Below are 19,501 nucleotides of genomic sequence, written 5' to 3' on the forward strand. Positions count from 1 at the left end.
TTTTCATACTAAATTAAAAATTCCTTTTCTATTTTATTTTTGATCAAATATTCCTACAAGTGTACTTAAAATCTGGCCCTGTGGATGAAAATCTGACTTTAAAAAAAAATTGGAGTTGTGGTGGAGTTGTAGTTCAGTCTCTTAAATGTGGGTCTAACTGTGCTACTAGAGTACTTATGTCAGCTATGATCATGAATAGACTATTAGAATAGCTAAATAAATAAAGCAGCTGGATAGACATATGTTGAACAGCCTCTAGGCTTGTCTACACTATAAAATTAGGTTGACTTAAGTTAGCTCAACCTACAGCCACTGCAGTAATTAAATTGGCTGTTGGTGTACATACACTGCCCCCCTTCTGCGTGTGCTTGCACCAACTAAAGTGGGGCATTGAGTGTGTCATAAACAGATAGTTAAGGGTTAATGTCTCTTTTACCTGTAAAGGGTTAACAAACAGGGAACCAAACATATGACCAGAGGACCAATCAGGAGACAAGATATTTTCAAATCTCGGTGGAGGGAAGCCTTTGTTTGTGTTTTTTGGGTTTTGCTTTGTTCTCTCTGGGCTCTGAGAGTGACCACACGTACCTACAGGCTCTCTAACCTTCTAGAAAGGCAATATAGTCTTTTTATTTGTTTTCCTTTATTTGCAAATGTGTAGTTTGCTGGAAGTATTTTAAATTGTATTTTGCTGGGGGGGAGGCTTCTTTCTAGTTTCTATAAGCTGACAGACCCTGTAACTTTTTACCATCTAAATTGCAGAGATCAACTTTTACTTTTTTTTCTTTCTTTTTATTAAAAGTTTTGCTTTTAAGACCTGTCTGATTTTTTCCCCCTTTGTTGAGGCTCAAGGGAATTGAGTCTGTACTTACCAGGGAAGGAGAAGGGAGGGGAAGGGTGGAATCCCTTTGTTCTAGATTCACGGAGTGTGAATCTGTCTATCTCTCCAGGAGACCTAATTTTTCTGTGTTGTGATTCAAGGAGTTTGAATCACAGTAATCTTCCAGGGTAACCCAGGGAGGGGAAGGCTGGTAAAGGCAACGGTGAGGAAAGGGGTTTATTTTCCTTGTGTTAAGATCCAGGGGGTCTGGGTCTTGGGGGTCCCCAGGGAAGGTTTTGAGGGGACCAAAGTGTATCAGGCACTGGAATTCCTGATTGGTGGCAGCTTATCAGATCTCAGCTGGTAATTAAGCTTAGAGGAATTCATGCTGGTACCCCAATTTTTGGACTCTAAGGTTCAGATTGGGGAAAGATACCATGACAGAGGGGCACTAACAGCTGGAGTGTGGGGCGCTAACAGTTGGAGCCCTCAACCACTCCAGGGCTGACAGCCACAGTTTAACCCCTGCGCTGGCTGACAACTGGAGCTGGAGAGGAAATGTGAAATAACAGCTGTGAAACTGACAAGAATGACAGAGCCTGATAGCCAACAGGCAATGTAAGAGCGTCTACACAAAAACAACGAGTCCGGAGGCTCCTTAAAGACTAACAAATTTATTTCGGCATAAGCTTTCCTGGGTAAAAAATCTGACTTCTTCAGCATATAAATCTGTTAGTCTTTAAGGTGCCACCGAACTCCTTGTTGTTTTTGTGGATACAGACTAACATGGCTACTTCCTAATACTTGATGCCATGCAAGTGTCTATACAGACACTGCATCACTCTTACTACATCAGCCTAGTGCTATGCCTCTTGCAAAGGTGGAGTTACTAGATCAATGTACTGTGTGACCTACATCAGCAGAAACACTATTCTAGTGTAGACACTTACACAGTTAGGTTGACATAAGCTGTCTTATGTAGACCTAACTCTGTAGTGTAGGCCAGGCCTCAGTTTACTTCTTGCTTGGTGCTTAGGGTAGAATGTCTCTAATTGGCAGGATGAGCAATGCAGTGTGGGTGATAGTGTGCCATGTAAATACTTTTTCCTTAGTTCTGGGAATAAAACATAATTACTCTAATTACAACATGTATCTGTTAGGAAGCCCTTAAAAGAAACCCAGGGATTATATGAGACACTTTGTCCCATACAGAGATTTGGAATATAGATATACAGACCAGCTGCTCTGTTCTGAGCAGCTATTAGAGTGAAATATTTAATGTTTCTCTCGCTACTAGAGTGAAAACTTCATTAGTGCTGTATATCAAAGTGTTACATTCTAGGCTTCCCCTTTATTAATGATTTATCAAAGGAAGCTGTGTATAACCAGCTTGAATGATTAATGTTTGATTAACTCTGGACACTCAGTAACAGACTGAAAAATTGCTACTTTTAAACAAAAAAAAACTTCAAAAACAGACTTCAACGAGAAACTACAGAACTGGAATTAATTTGCAAACAAGACACCATCAAATTAGGCCTGAATAAAGACTGAGAGTGGCTGAGTCACTACAAAAAGTAATTTTCCCTCTGTTGATAGCCACCCTTTCTTGTCAACCATTGAGCATAGTCCACTTTCACCTTGATGGAATTGGCCTCATTAGTAGGGTGACCAGATAGCAAGTGTGAAAATTTGGGGCAAGGGGTGGAGGGTAATTGTCACCTATATAAAAGCCTCAATTTTTGGGACTATCCTGATTAAAATTGGGACACCTGGTCACCCTACTAGTTAGCACTGACCCCCTAGTTGGTAAGGCTACTTTCATCTTTTCATGTGCTGTAATACTGCTTACTGTATTTTTTTTTCATTCCATGCATCTGATGAAGTAGGTTTTAGCCCACGAAAGCTTATGCCCAAATAAATGTTAGTCTCTGAGGTGCCACAAGGACTCCTCATTGTCTTTGTTTGATTCTTAGGTATGTCTTCTCTGTTGTTGACTGAACAGAATTAAAGGTGATCTGCAAAGGAATAGTAATTGAGTTTATGCCTTTTTAACTCTGAAATGCAGAGAGGCCTGGTGGTAGAGGGAAAGGGGGTGGGGGAGTGTGGTGGGGGCTGGTGGGGAGGGAGCTGTTGTTGAAAACCAAACTGTCTGAAAGAACAAATCTCCCTGGCCACTTGTGTATATAGAATGAAGAAACAAATGGTGCACATGCCTGGTTTTTATGTTTTTGGTTTTTTGTAGATTGCTTAAATAGCTCACATTCTTTTTCTATTTGTATTCAGTCCTCTTGTACATCTGTCAAAAGCTGTTCCACAACCTAAAACGTTTGAATGTAATTACAAACATCTTAATGTGGGCTGAAATAACAATCTGGTTTTAACTTGAGCAAGATTTCTCCATATATTGTGTTGCAATATTGCGTCCTCAGTAGGAAGGAAATAAATACCACTGACCTGATCAATGTTTGTTTCTTGGAAAGAGTGCTACTATCATAATGCATAATGGAACATCCCAGCCTGTCGGTGTGAAGTATGTTGACTAGTGAATGTGGTGGTGTTCTTAATGACATGTTTCCAGTTAATGTTCAACTTTCCTAGTAAAATACTTTAACTAGGGTTAATCTATTGTTACTTTCCTGTTATGATGGAAATATACATTTTCCTTATTTTGCAATACAAAACATGAACTCCTTAGATTTTGAACATACTGTTAGGGTAATTAGCTAAGGAGCCAATCAGTATTCAACAGTCAGATGCTGCTGCTCTTGAGACTTCAGTTTTTAACTTGGTCAGAACTACAAGGATTCATTAAATTACCTTAAGGTTTCATCTTGCCCAAAAAACAGAAAATAATTCTCTGTTGTTGAGCATCCTGAAATGGAAAAGTCACTGGTCTGCCATGCTGGTTTTTCATATAGAAGTAATTCTAGTTATGACCTATTTGTAATTTTTTTTAAAAGCTCAACAAACCTCAGATGCTCACTGTTATTCACTTTTAATAACAACAAAAAAAAAACCCCTCAACATCTTGTTCTTGCGTACTTCAACTCCAGTTGCATTCAAGAACTGTTACTGAAGTATTCCAGAAATGTCTTTGCTTGAGCAGGCTTATTTACTGAATGAGTTTAATGCAGATGAGTTTCTTATGCTGTACAGTGATCATAACTTGTCACTTAACAAATATTGAGGTTATGTATTATAGTAGCACCGAGAAATTCCAGCAAGGTTCAGGGACTCAGCAAATGTATTAACCACTCTGTAAGATGGTCGCTGTCCAGAATAATACTGTAGAGTCCAAAGCAGACTAGATGTTACTGTGAACAGAGTGATGGTTGTTAAATGTCCTGCTAATTCCAGGTTTCTTCTTTTTTTCGGGGTGGCTTGTACATAATAAAGCAACCGAAAACTTCTTATTAATTATATATATTTTCTCAATGCAAGTTTCATTTAAAGACCTTGGTCAGTGTTCTGAACTGATTTGTATTTTTCTTAGGAAATCCATGATAGTGATTCTTTAACTTAAACTTGTGACAATTTCTGTTAAGACTGAACCCTTTGCTTCTGACCCACCTTTCCCATGTTTTGTGGGAAGGGGAAGAGAGGAAGTCCCATGTGTATTTTTCTTCCTGGCGGAGAACATTTTGTGTAGTGTTTTGATCTTAAAAAGATGAATATTCCATAAACAGGCATCTTGCATCTGCTACACACCTCTTAAATGGGATGGGGAGCTTGTGTGTGTCCATGCTTACCTCGCTTGTTTGCCGCCTCTAGCTGAGTTTTTATTTAACTTCTGTGCTCCTGTTGTGCAAACGCTGTATGTATTAGTATTCCCATGGACTTCAACAAGATTACTGCATGTAAATAAAGTTCAGCTCATCTGCCTGTACCTATCCTTTTGTTCAGTCAACAAGATGTGTGAATGAACCTAAGGGGATTGAACCTCTTGCTATACTGTCAACGTAGGTCTTGTCACAGTAGCAAGTTCTGCTGCTTTAATTATACCAGTATAGTTAAGGGACAGCCCCCCAACGTGGACAGTGTTATTGATATGACTTATGCTGCTTCCCGAAACAGAATCAACACTAGTCAAGGCACCTTTATATGGGTATAACAGCATCATAAGAATGACCATACTGGTCACACCAATGGTCCATCTAGTCCAGTATCCTGTCTTCTGTCTAATGCCAGTTGCTTCAAAGTGAATGAACAGTAGAGGACAATCATCAAGTGATATATCCCGTGTTGTCCACTTCCAGCATCTGGCAGTCAGAGACTTAGGGACACTATCGTCCATGAATTTATCTAATTCTTTTTGGAATCCAGTTATAGTTTTGGCCTTCACAACATCCCCTGGCAATGAGTTCCACAGGTGGACTATGCACTGTGTGAAGAAGTACCTCCTTTTTGTTTGTTTTTTAAATTTGCTGCCTATTAATGTGATCCTGGTTCTTGTGTTATGTGAAGGGGTAAATTAACACTTCCTTATTTACTTTCTCCACACCATTCATGATTTTATAGATCTCTAATGTTTCCTTCCTCAGTTATCTCTTTTCCAAAATCAACAGTCCCAGTCTTTTAAATCTCTCCTTATGTGGAAACTGTTCCACACGCTTAATCATTTTTGTTATCATTCTAGGTACCTTTTCCATTTCTAATGGATCTTTTTTTGAGATGGGGTGACCAGAACTTCATGCAGTATTCAAGGCATGGGTGTACCATTGATTTATATAGTGACATTATATACTACTGTTGTACTATCTGTCCCTTTTTCTAATGGTTCCTAACGTTAGCTGTTTTGCCTGCCACTGCACATTGAGCAGATGTTTTCAGAGCTATCTACAATGACTCCAAAATCTTTCTTGAATGGTAACAGGTAATTGAGACCCCATCAATTTTTAAGTGTAGTTGGGATTATGTTTTCCAATATGCATTTGTCAACATTTAAATTTCATCTGCCGTTTTGTTGCCCAGCCACCCAATTTTGTGAGATCACTTTGTAACTCTTCGCAGTCTGCGTTGGACTTAACTTGAGCAATTTTGTATCATCATGCCAGCTCACTGTTTACCCCTTTTTCCAGATAATTTATGAATATGGTGAACAGCACTGTCCCAAGATAGATCTATTTACATCTCTGCATTCTGAAAACTGACCATATTTTCCTACCCTTTGTTTCCTGTCTTTTAACCGGTTACTGATCCAAATAGAACCTTTCCTCTTATCCCATGACTGCTTAGTTTGCTTAAGAGCCTTTGGTGAGGGCCCTTGTGAAAGGCTCTCTGAAAATTCAAGTACACTATCTCCACTATATCACCCTTGTCCACATACTTGTTGACCCACTCAGAGAATTCTAATAGATTGGTGAGGCATGATTTCCCTTTACAAAAGCCGTGCTGACTGTTCCCCCAACAAATCATATTAATCTGTGTGTCTGATAATTCTGTTCTTTACTATAGTTTCAACCAATTTGTCTGGACTGAAGTTAGGCTTACTGATCTATAATTGCAAGGATCACCTCTGGAGCCTTTTTTTAAAAATTAGCATCACATTAGCTATCCTCCAGTCATCAGTACAGAAGCTGAGTTAAGTGATAGGTTACATTCCACAGTTTTTCAGTTTCACATTTGAGTTCCTTCAGAACTCTTGGGTAAAAGAAAATGTAATTTACCAATTTGTTCCCAAACCTCCTCTATTGATACCTTAATCTGGAACAGTTACTCAGATTTGTCACTTAAAAAAAACAGTTCAGGTCTAGGAATCTCCCTCACTTCCTCTACAGTGAAGACCAATATAAAGAATTAATTTAGCTTCTCTGTAATGGCCTTGTCTTCCCGGAGTACTACTTCAGCATCTTGGTTATTTGATAGGGTTTCTGATGTATTTACATTTTTTGTTTTGCTGTTTTGTTTTTGAATCATTTGCTAGTTGCTTTTCAAATTCTCTTTTGGCCTACCTAATTACACTTTTACATTTGACTTGCCAGAGCTTATGAGCCTTTCTATTTTCCTCAGTAGGATTTGATTTCCACTTTTTAAAGGATGCCTTTTTGCCTATAACCGCTTTTTACTCTGTTTAGCCAAGGTGGCCTCTTACTATTCTTTTTAATTTGGGGTATAAATGAGTCAATGCACAACTACATATCAATCTGTTGGCACTTACATCTGCACCAGGACGGATTCCAGGCTTATTTGGCAATTTTTTTGTTTTGTGATTTATTTTAAGAGGGAAAACTCTCATTAAGATTAGGGTTGAAACTTTTCTGACTGGGAATGTATGCCCAGGTAAATACGTAAAATATAAAGGAGCTGGTGAAGGGGAGGGTTAACAGTTTTATCACCCAGTTAGGCATTAACTCTGCCCTTCCTGGTGCTAGATAACTAATTCTGTTTCGACATTTACAGCAGGTGGGACAACTCTGTAGGTCACTCCAGTGCAAATGGAAAGAGGGATGGGAGATGGAAAGATAATGTCTATATGAAAGTAGGAGAAAGTATTTATGGAGCACTGGCAATGTAGTGGGAATTGAGCAAAGAACAATGCTACCAATTCACATATCCAGTGCTGCATTTTCTGGGTTTGGATTAAGTGAGCATGATCAATTTTCATATGTAGCTAGCTGTCTTTAAATTCTCTCAGAATAGTTTGTTATATTTTACCATCAAGTTAACCATTAACTGGGTGGTATATCTTGATTACTTGTTGACACTTGTAATTGGACTGTAGATTTAAGTGGTTTCTCTTGTTGTAAAGACAAGCCCAATATGGGAAGAAAATGGATCACAAGAGTTTTTAGTCTCTATTTAAATCCATGGAAAATACTTGTTCAAGGGACAAAGCATTTGAAGCAGCAGTAAAGCCTTCAGGGACTTTACTTAACATTTTTCTTTTTTCACCTTTAAAGAAAATCTCAGTTGTGTCAATACACTGTGTGGTTTTGATCTTTGATGTAGCTTGAAAGGTACAAGGACGCCCCACCTCTCTGGGCCAGTAACCCTTCCAGGGCCATCTCTATCGGTATCAGCTCCTTACTGTCTTCTAGCAAGTAAACTGTGACAATTAGGCTTTGTCTGCACTGGCACTTCGTCAACAAAAGTGTTCAGGAGTGTTTAAGACCCTCCCTCCCCCCGAACGACACAAGTTCTACCAACGAAAAGCGCTGGTGTGACTAGCGCTTTGTTGGCTTGAGCACTCTCCTGCCAACAAAGCTGCTGCTGCTGCTCATGAGGGGTGAAGTTTTTTGTTGGCAGGAGAGCGCTCTCCTGCTGACAAACAGCAACTACATTGCGCACCTTTTAGCGGCATGGCTGTAGTGGCACAGCCATGTCACTGAAAGCCTCGTAGTGTAGCCATTCCCTTAGTGTGCTCTGCCTAGCCTTCTGCATAGATAAGCCTATACACTTGTGTCTGAATGCAGCAGGACCCCCCCTACACACACACAATAGCTCAGGGGTGGCCAACCTGAGCCTGAGAAGGAGCCAGAATTTACCAATGTACATTGCCAAAGAGCCACAGTAATACATCAGCAGCCCTCCATCAGCTACCTGCCCCTGCTCCCTGCACCTACCACTGGACAGCAGCCCCAACAATCGGCGCCTCCCCTTACCTTCCTGCACCGTCCGATCAGCTGTTTTGTTGCGTACAGGAGGCTCTAGGAGAAGGAGCAAGGCATGGCAGGCTCGGGAAAGCATGGGAAGAGGTGGAGTGGGGGCAGAGCCTGTGGCAGAGCACATTAGAAAGTTGGCGCCTGTAGCTCCAGCCCAGGAGTCGGTGCCTATACAAGGAGCCGCATATTAACGTCTGAAGAACCGCATGTGGCTTCGGAGCTACAGGTTGGCCACCCCTGCAATAGGTACTAATTTCCAAAGGGCTCCTGAAGCTGAGTTGCAGTAGAAGGTTCATCCCAGTAATGAAAATATGATAATGCTACCCTGAAGAGTTGTTAACTGTATCCAATGCGGAGATTTTTCTTGCTTATTTGGGGATAGGGATGTTTGGGGTTATAAATTAAAATTACAGATTAAAAAAGGGGTAAGACTACAAAATTGAGCACTTTAAAATTGGCTTTTTTTTTCTTTTGAGTGTAACCTTATTTCAGTCTCCCTTGTGCATATGACCTATGAGACAGTTTTTCTAATTAAATTATTGCATGCTGTTTTTTCCACAGGACTTTTGCCTTGTTTAGTGAATGAGGATTCAATATTTCTTTGTATCCTTATTCAGTGTGTGACCCCAGGACTCCCTTACAGCACAACATTCAAACACTTAAGGGTATGTCTACATTGTGAAATTAGGTCGATTTTAATATGTCGATTTTTTTAGAAATCGATTTGATACAGTCGATTGTGTGCATCCGCACTTAAGACCATTAAGTTGACGGAGTGCATCCATAGTACCGAGGCTAGTGTCAACTTTTGGAGCGTTGCATTGTGGGTAGCTATCCTGCGGTTCCCGCAGTCTCTGCCGCCCATTGGAATTCTGGGTTGAGCTCCCAGTGCCTCACTCACTCACTCACTCACTCATGCCCGTCACCCAAATCGGGGTATGGGCCGCCAACCACAGATCTCCAGAGTCCTCTATCCTGGGCCAGTCTCTGTTGTCTCTATTGTTGGCGTTTCTGTAGCAGGTTGATTTTTTACGAGGTGGAGTTGCTAGCCCCACACGCAACCCTCCTCCTTTATCCTGATTTGGGACAGGCAGATGGCCCCAAAGGACCTCTCTAGTGGAGTTTCCCAATGCCTGATGGGGCAAAAACATTGTCATGGGTGATTCTGGGTACATGTCATGAGGCCACCCTCCGCCCCCCATGAAAGCAACAGCAAAAAATCATTTCTTGCCTTTTTTCTTGGGTTACCCATGCAGATGACATACCATGGCAAGCATGGAGCCCGCTCAGCTCGCTGTCACCATATGTCTCCTAGGTGCTACTGGCAGACGCAGTACTGCAGTGCTACACAGCACCAGCTCCTTGCCCTTTGCAAGCTAGCAAAGACAGTTAGCAGCTGTATTGTACTGTCTGCTGCTATCCCCTGGTTCCTCCTGGCTGGCCTCGTTGAGGTCAGTCAGGGGCTCCTGGGCAGACATGGGTGCTCATGGCTGGCCTCGGTGAGGTCGGTTGGGGGCATCTTGACATAAATTGGAGTGCCTCCAGATTTCATCTAATGGAGTTTCAGTTTAGTCTAATGGAGAATCAGTCCTGCCTGGAATATCAGGCAACCCTACCAAAGAGCCAGAGAGGCAAATGGCCACTCTGGGTCAGAGTCCCAGACATCCTGCTTCTATGATGAGGTGCATGCCATTCTAGGGGGTGCCCCTATAACTACCCCACCCCTGTGCTTCCTTTCTCCCCTCCCCTTCTCCCACCCCTCCCTGTGCTTCCCTTCTCCTCACCCCTCCTGGGTTACCTTGGCTACCTTGGCAGTTATCCTCCCATTCTGGAGGATGGGAACTCCCCCCAATATTTCCACCCCCAAATGTCCAAGAAGCACAGGTCAGACCCCCCTCCAAATTTAAAATAATATATATTTAACTTTTGGGGGGTACAGTTAGGTCACATTTTCAAGTTTTCTTCCCAGTCTTGAGGGCTAGAAACTTTTCAAATGAAAGCTGAGATTCTTGCATCCTTACATTAGTTTAGGAGCTGGGAGTTGAAGAAAATTGCAATAAATTCACAAAAGTTGGCAATATACATATGGAAATAGAAGATCTTGCGTGTCAGAGATCTTCTATGAAAGCCGTGGGTTTGCTTTACTAGAACAATGGAGCTTTTTATTTCTCCAAACACTTTTTGTATTTATTCAGATGTCAGGAGTTGATATCCACACGACTAAAGGTTTTATATTATGATGACACACATTGCATAGTAAGATAATGCTATGAGTAAACTGAGCTCTACCAAAATGATTTAAGAATTGTGTGCAATCACTATGCCAATACACTGATGAAAGAGAGAATAGTTCTCAAATTTCAAATTGTTACTTCCAAAGATTCATTCCCAGGATAAAATTCAAGACACATACAGTTGCTTCTAGAAAATTTAAGGAGAAGTGGACACCTTGGAATACCCCTTTGTATAAGAGTGTCACTCCAAGTTCTTGCATGTATTCACGAGCTTTTCTTTTTGTGTCCGTTGGTAAAACTAAAAGCATGTGCATTTAACTTTGGGGAGTGGTGAGTGACTGGCACTGTGTAGCTATGTTAATTGAATTTTTAAACTGTTTAAATTATTTAGATAGAGTTGTGACCCTCTGAGTGTATTGTTGTCAATTCTTTTATTAGTATACAAGGTGCTTGATATTTATATAAGGCAAATTAGCATGCAATAACTGGTTTTCATTAAAGGCCTTGATGGGTTTTGTTTTTTTTACTCCCATCTTCACTGTCCCTGTAAATGAAGATCTGTAATACTACTGCACTAGAGATTGAAGAAAGAAGTAACTGTAGCAATCTTTTAACTAGAAAATGAAACCAATACATGTTTTTTTCCATGTACATTTTGTTGCTCTCCTCTGAATACTTTTTTCTTTTTTGATAGACTTTCAAAACTAAGCCTTGCTCCCATGGAGCCCTAGCAAGTGAAGAATACAATGGGAAAAATATTCTTAATGTCCAATCAAAAACATTCTTGTTGACTTTGGAGTTGGGTTTAGAGTATGACTATTCATTACACAATAATGAACTGGATTTAGACTGAGATTATTCTAACTGAATAGCAGCACCTGATGTTAGTACCAGCTCTGCCTCTCCCAAGGCAGCAAAATAGATATTAACTTTTGGTATGAGTACCTGACTCTTGTAGGGACAAACTTTTGTCAGTATTGTATTGAGCACCAGAACCACAGGGATGTCAGCCTGTCTGAGTATTCAGCTTTCTTATTTTTTGGTACTCGGAATGAATCAGTAATGTGTGCTAATAGAAACAGAGATCTGTATGATGGAGAATGGGAATTTTTGGTAATATTATTCATAAAAATATGGGTGACTCAATTTACCCACCCACTTTGTATTGTTACCTAACTGAGGCCAGGTTTATACTACAGACCTATATCAGTATAACTATGTTGCTCAGGAATGTGAAACATTGTTCAGGGGCGTGGATTTATTTATACCAGTTTAACTCCCTGTGTAGACCACACTGTGTTGATGGTCGAGCTTCTTCTGCTGACATAGCTACTGCCTTTCAGGATGGTGGATTAATTACACTGATGGGAGACATGATGCAGCTGTGTCACTGTAATACTGTACATGAAGACAAGCCCTGACTGTGTAGCGTTTGATTCCTAATTTGAGGTGAGGGGAAGTGAGACATAGCTGGATGTCCCACAATATGTCTGTCTGGGATGGATCCTAATGTACCATCAAAACCTGAATGGAATCAACACACATTAATGTTAGACCCAATGACTGAACATTAACTCTTAATGACTGGCAGTCAGTAGGAAGCTATTTCCCTCAACTCTCTACAGGGAAAGACAGTGGAAAGTCCTGAGCAGAAAAAAGTGATGAGGTGTTAAGAGACTGCAGGTATGTCTACATTACCGAGACTATGATGACGCTTGAGAGTACTGAAGCTATGTCTTTTTGTTTTGTTTGTGGTAGTTTGTGCATGGAAAAATAAAGATCGAACATTTTCTGTCTAAAATATTTTAATCTTGGTTTGAAGAAAACCATGAAACAACTCTTTATGCTAGCATATTGTGTGGTGGCTCTGCTGATTTGGAGCAACAGTGCCTATTTCTGCAGGCAGCAGTGTTTAGTGATTTAAAAGGACAGTTCACAGAAAACAAGTATATTTTATAGAGCTAAACTAAGGCACACATTAGGAAATATATGTCCAAATGCAGACGGTACTTTCTATCTGAAAAAGGAATTGTAGAACTTCCTGTAACTGCATTAATATTTTGGAGGTGGGGGTGGGGAAGAGGAGAGGTGAATAATAACAGTATGTCTTAGATTCGCCTAAAAATTAGTAAGCTTCAGACAGATTTGTCAGTATGGCTGACTTAAAAATATGGTAGGTTACTTAAAATCATAGAATTGTAGGACTGGAAGGGACCTCGAGAGGTCATCTAGTCCAGTCCCCTGCATTCGTGGCAGGACTAAACATTATCTAGACCATCTCTGACAGATGTTTGTCTAACCTGCTCTTAAAAGTCTCCCTCTCTGGAGACTCCACACTCTCCCTAGGCAATTTATTCCAGGGCTTAACCACCCTGACAGTTTGAACATTAGGAAAAACTTCCTACCTAAACCAGGATATCTGGTTGCAGTCCAAGGCTATGTCTATGCTGCACTTTCGTCATTAAAACTTTGTCGCTCAGGGGTGTGAAAAAACACCTCCCCCCTCACCCCCCGAACAACAAAAGTTTTGACAAAAAGTGCTGGTATGCACTGTACTTTGTCAGCGGAGGACACTCTCCTGCCCCTTCATTTGGGGTGGCTTTATTTTGTCGCTGTGAGAGCTCTGTCCCAGCAATAAGGAGCAGCCACGCTGTGTACCTTACAATGGCACAGCTGTAAGGTGCGCAGTGTAGACATAGCCTAAGAAACAGCAATTTCAAGACTTGTAAAATTGAGGAATTGAGACCGAACACTACTTACTGCTAATAAAAGGATATCTTCTAAAATATAAATACTTCCTGATTTTAAAACCTAATCCCAAACCGAGGAGGAGTTTCTTCTGTTCAAGAGGGACTTTGATTTTCTTTTCACTCTCTTTGCAAAACTGGCCAAACTCTGCAGATTAGACGTTTGAGCAAGAAGAATGACTTTGGATACTAGTTCAGCCAAGAAGTTGTTGGAGTGGACAAATGCTATATTATATTTCATGCTATCCTGATTTGGATGGGAGAAACCAAAAACCCAGTCTCTGTACTACTTTTCTGTAAAGGATATAACATCTTACTTGACTTTTCCATAAGAACTTCACCAAGTAAGTTCTTTTCTTTTTATAGACTTTTAAGAGGTACAATGCCTAATGCTAATACCCAGTCTTGATTCAGTTCAGCCAATCTGGCTTGTCTTGAGGAATGGAAACTTTATTTATGGATTGTGATGTAAGGATTGGCAGGAGTTGAACCCAGACTTGAAGAGCTATGAGGCAACCAACATCCTCACACTGCCACCCAGCAGCAGTTGTAGCCTGGCTGCTCCCTGTGACCCACAATCCACAGAAGTTGTATGTCACAAGAAGTTCTGGTTGGAGTGGTCTGACAGTGATCACAGTCAGACCACTCCAATCAGAACTATATATATATATTCCATGGGGCATACCAGGAAGCATTCAGGTAACCAGTGTAGATGCCTAGGTAGCTGCCATGACATGACTGATCTGTTTCTGAACTCCATGCATTGACTTCAGCGCTGACTTGGATTCAAACTTCTGGTCGACCTCTGGGACTGTCTTTGTTCTGTTTGTATAGCACTTAACACCAAGGAGTCCTGGTCCATTACTATGGGTTGTGAATGCTACTGCAATCCAAATAACGTAGGGAGAGTTTATAGTGACCATACCCCAGGATGCTCCATCCCAGATCCTGCCTTCCCTCAAGGCCCCACCCCCACCCTGCCTCTTCCTGCCCTTGCTCTGCCCCTTCCCAGAGCGTGCACCACCCTCGCTCCTCTCTCTCATCCCCACAGCCCCTCCTGCATGCCGCTAAACAGCTGATCCGTGGTAGGTGGGACAGGGAGACACTGATCAGTGGGGTTGCTGGCAGGCAGGATGGCTGATGGCGGGGGAGGAGGAGCGGCTTATCAGTGGGGCTGCCAGTGGATGCTGAGCATACGCTATTTTTTTTCCCCATGGGTGCTCCAGCAACCTGTGGAGTCAGCACCTATGATAGTGACCTAATATTAGATTGCCAAACATTCTGTATTACAAAGGATTCTTGCAGCCTTCTCTTTGAGAAGGTCTCACATGTTTGTTTGTTGCAGGACTATGACACCTGGCAGGGGGAATATGTGCAACTGTAACAACGGTTCATTGTGCAGGGTTTGAACCCCGAGTCTTCAGCACAGAGTACTGCTACTGGAGCTCCATTAACTGGCAGCAGAAAGCTATTGGAGGAGATCCAGTTTGTGATGCCTCCAGAGAGGGACATGGGCTGCTGGGGCCATATGTCAAAGGCTGGGGTGCTGGACGTATTCAAGTGTGACTCCCTTCCTTCCTGCTACAGGTGCTCTAGCAGATCCTGAATATTCTCAAGTAGTGGAGGTGGAGTGAGCCCTTCTGAGGAAGGGTGGTGGTGGTTGTGTTTTGACAGTTTGCCAAGGTTTTTCTTGAGGAATGCAAGTTAAGAGAAGGGAAATTGTGATTTTTAACTGTTTATCTTTCTCAACAAAAAGCTAATCAGAATTCTATGGGCCAAAAAAGAAAGGCCATTTTTACAGCCTGATTTTGTCTTTACCCTTTTTTGTTTTAAAACAAACAAAAAAACCCTAAGAAATTACCTATGTTAAATGATATTTAGATTTCAAAGTCAAGCACTTGAAAATTCGGAAATGCCAGATTGAGGATCGCCTATGCACTCTGAATTCTGCCTCCTTTTGTGACCATCATGGGCTCCAAATGGGGGTAAAAAGGTATGTGAACATGTAATTCTACTACAGGGCAGAATTAAGGTTGCCTGGGGGACTGTAAATTTGGCACTTTCTAAGTGAAATAAAATGTTTGTTTTCATGGGGTTTCTTACATAATTTTACTTAAACTGTATAGAAATATCACTGTTCTCGCCCTCTCAGTCTGGATTAGAGCAATCCATTTGCTTTGGGCTATCCCAAAGCAATAGACTGTGCTGCTCTGCCAACTTATATATTTTCTCTATATACATTCTATCCTGTTCTCTGAACTGGGAACACACACTGAAACGTTGCCTAAATTAGAGCTATATGAACTGCAGCTACAGACTTCAGCACAATTTATTCTGTTCTAGCTGTTTTGATGGAATAGGCAAACAGTTACTGGCGGGGTATGTATGGCTACACTTACATTTGTACAGCGCTGGGAGTTACAGCTGTCTTCGTACAGCTGTGTAAGGAAAGTGCTGCAGTGTGGCCACACTGACGACTACCAGCGCTGCAGTGTGGCCACATTTGCAGCGCTGTTGGGAATGGTGCATTGTGGGCAGCTATCCCACAGAGCACCTCGTCCCATTTTGGCGCTGTGGGTTATGGGAAGGGGACGGAAGGGTGCGGGTCATTCCGCTTCCTGTCCCAACGCCCTGTGGTGCATCGCTACACACCCAGCAGTTTGGCACCATTGTGAGTCTGCAGCGCGATTTCTGTTAGAAATGGAGCCCCAGCTGCTGAGGACTTTGCTGATGAATGTCGCCAGCACATCACGTTTGGCAGTTGAGCTATTCCTTCAGCTCCAAAGTGACAGTGAGGAGTCCGATGATATCAATTCGCCTGACGCACGTGACAATAAATTGCTTGTGGCAGTAACGGACGTGCTCAGCACCGTGGAACGCCGCCTTTGGGCTCGGGAAACAAGCACTAAGGGGTGGGATCACATCGTCCTGCAAGTCTGGGATGATGAGCAGTGGCTGCAGAACTTTCAGATGAGAAAAGCCACTTTCAGGGGACTGTGTGCTGAGCTCACCCCTACCCTGCGGCGCAAGGACATGAGATTGAGGGCTGCCGTGCCGGTGGAGAAGCAGGTGGCTATTGCAATCTGGAAGCTGGCAACTCCAGACAGCCACCGATCGGTCGCGCACCAGTTTGAAGTGGGAAAGTCAACCGTTGGAATCGTGTTGATGCAAGTTTGAAGGGCCATTAATCGCATCCTGCTAAGAAGAACCGTGACTCTGGGGAATGTGCAGGACATTCTGGATGGCTTTGCACAAATGGGTTTCCCTAACTGTGAAGGGGTGATAGATGGGATGCATATTCCTATTCTAGCACCACACCACCTAGCATCCAAGTACATTAATCGGAAGGGGTATTTCTCTATGGTTCTCCAGGTGCTTGTGGATCACCGTGGGTGTTTCATTGATATTAACACAGGCTGCCCTGGAAAGGTGCATGATGCACGCATCTTTCCGAACAGTGGCCTGTTCAGGAAGATGCAGGCCGGGACTTTTTTCCCAGACCGCAAGATCACAGTAGGGGATGTCGAAATGCCCACTGTGATCCTTGGAGATCCTGCTTACCCCTTAATGCCTTGGCTCATGAAACCGTATACAGGGAAGCTTGACAGGAGCCAAGACCAGTTCAACTACAGGCTGAGCCGGTGCCGAATGACTGTGGAGAGTGCTTTTGGCCGTTTAAAAGGGTGCTGGCGATCTCTGTATGGGAAGCTAGACTTGGGGGAAAGCAGCACCCCTGCGGTTATATCCGCGTGCTGTATCCTCCATAATATTTGTGAAGGGAAGGATGAAACATTCAGTGAGGAATGGACCTCTGAGGTTCAACACCTGGAGGCTGAATTTTCACAGCCAGAGAGCAGGGCTACTAGAGAGGCCCAGCACAGGGCTACACGGATTAGGCATGCCTTAAGGGAGCAATTTGAGGCTGAAAGCCAACAGTAATGTTTGGTGCCTTGCACAGGAGTGAAGTGCAGTGGTTATAATGATTTGCAGCGCCTGTTTTTCCCTTGGGGTACAGTATGTTTCACTTGCTGCAATAATAAAAACTGTTTTAAAAGCCAAGAAATCATTTATTCAAAATACAGTACATAAAAGGGCAGGGGGGTAGGGTGCTGAACTGTACAGTCAGAGGTTTGAATGTGTCCTGCCTGGAGTGCTGTGGAATGCCTGGTGCACTTCAGGATTAATATGCTGCATGGTGATGGGGGTTGAGAGCATAGGGTAAGGGTCATAGTTCTCAGGGCTGGTAGGTGAACGTACAGGTGTTGGGGGCAGCTGGTGGTGGTAAGAACCAGGATGCTAGAGAAGGGGGCTTTGAGCAAACACTGGGGCACAAGGGAGAGAGCTTTGGGATGAGGGAGGGGTTAGCACAGTAGTGATCTGCCTGCATGGCTACAAGTGACTGCATACAGTCCGTTTGGCATACCAGGAGGCTTATCAGCTGCTTTGTGCTTTTCTTGGTAGCCAACTCTTTTTCTCCTGCTTTGTGTTTCCCTCCACTGATGCATTTTCTCTCTCCAGTCCTGCAGCCTCTTATTCTCTCTGGCATACTGATTCATAACTGCTTTCACCAAATCTTTGCGTTTCCTTGGTTTCCTCCTCAAGTTCTGTAGTCTTTCAGCAGGCTGTGATAGGACCGGAGGATTCAAGGACACTTAAACAAAAACAGAAATAGAAACATTTATTACAGACGCTGCATTGTTTATAATCACAGTGAAGGAGTTTGTAGACTATTTGTAGCATCATTTACACATAGCAAACACAGCACAGAGAGGCCACAGCAGCGAAGACATGGTGAGTAATGAGTGATTAATGAATCCATGTTTCTGCCGCGACTCACCTGGGAAGGGAAGCTGCTTGAGTCAGGGCTCACTGGGGTTTCTGTGCATTGGGGAAAGCAGAAAGCAGCTGGGGGGACCTGCACTGAACACTATCCCTACATTTTCCACAGGATTTTATCCTGCCAGATATATCGCTGTTGCAAGTTACCTGGGAAGAGCGGGAGGGTCTTCTATAGCAATGTGGATTCCATCCTGGTCCCTGTGAAGCTTGGCTGTGTGCAGCAATGGTCCCCCCACCCCTTGCGGCACAGTGGCGTGGACGCGTTAGCCTGACTGGGACAAGGACCACGGTGGCTCTCCCTATAAACTTGTGCAAGCGCATTGCCCACGCTCTGGCTGAAACTTTTGAAGAGATTACAGAGGCCGGTTACCGCGACGTGATAGACCACATCAATGGGCTATTCCACATCTAGGCATGCATGCATGCAGCCATAGCCCCCCCCTTCCTCCCCCAAAACATTTCCATCCTTAAAATAAAAGCTGCTTACCGGAAACCTGTTCCTCTGCTTCTTCTTCACCAACAAGTTCCAGCTGCTGCGACTGGCTAACTTCCTCCTGGCTTGAGAAGAGCTCCTGGCTGCATGCCTCCTGGGACTCCGGGGTGTCTCCCACTGCCTCAGTAGCCTCACTCTCAGTTTCCTGTACACCCTCCCCCTCCTCTCCCTGCTCTGAACTGTCCATCATGGTCCTCGGATTGGCAGTGGGGTCACACCCAAGTATCACATCCAGCTCCTTGTAAAAATGGCAGGTCATGGGGGCAGCACCTGAGCGGCGGTTTCCCTCACAGGCTTTGCAATAGGCACTCCGCAGCTCCTTTACTTTAACCCTGCACTGCAACGCGTCCCATTCATGGCCCCTTTGCATTATGGACTTTGATATCTGGCCAGGGCCGGTGCAACCATTTAGGCGAACTAGGCGGTTGCCTAGGGTGCCGAGATTTGGAGGCGCCAAAAAGCGCTCCCAATTTTTTTTTTTAAATGGTTGACCAGCTGCTGCTGCTAGGACAGAGAGGGAGTCTGAGCTGCCAGCGGCAGCCGGCAGCCCAGGGTGTCCCCTGGGTCAGGGCGCTGCCGTGGCAGCCGGCAGCCCAGGGGGTCCCCCGGGTCAGCGCACCGCCACGGCAGCCGGCAGCCCAGGGGGTCCCCTGGCCCAGGGAAACCCTGGGCTGCCGCGGAGGCGTGCTGACCCTGGGTCAGCGTGCACCGCTGTGGCAACTGGCAGTCCAGGGGGTCCCCCTGGTCAGGGTGCCGCCGCGGAA

At 43.5% G+C, this 19,501-nt stretch overlaps 1 protein-coding gene across 3 annotated transcripts in view; it reads left to right on the plus strand.

The window, feature by feature from the left end:
- The window catches only part of ATP8B1 (ATPase phospholipid transporting 8B1), a 134,566-nt gene that overhangs the window by 31,130 nt on the left and 83,935 nt on the right, over positions 1-19,501 (plus strand). The window lies entirely within an intron of this gene.

Source organism: Gopherus evgoodei, chromosome 6 (genome assembly GCF_007399415.2).
Source record: "Gopherus evgoodei ecotype Sinaloan lineage chromosome 6, rGopEvg1_v1.p, whole genome shotgun sequence".
NCBI lineage: Eukaryota > Metazoa > Chordata > Testudines > Testudinidae > Gopherus > Gopherus evgoodei.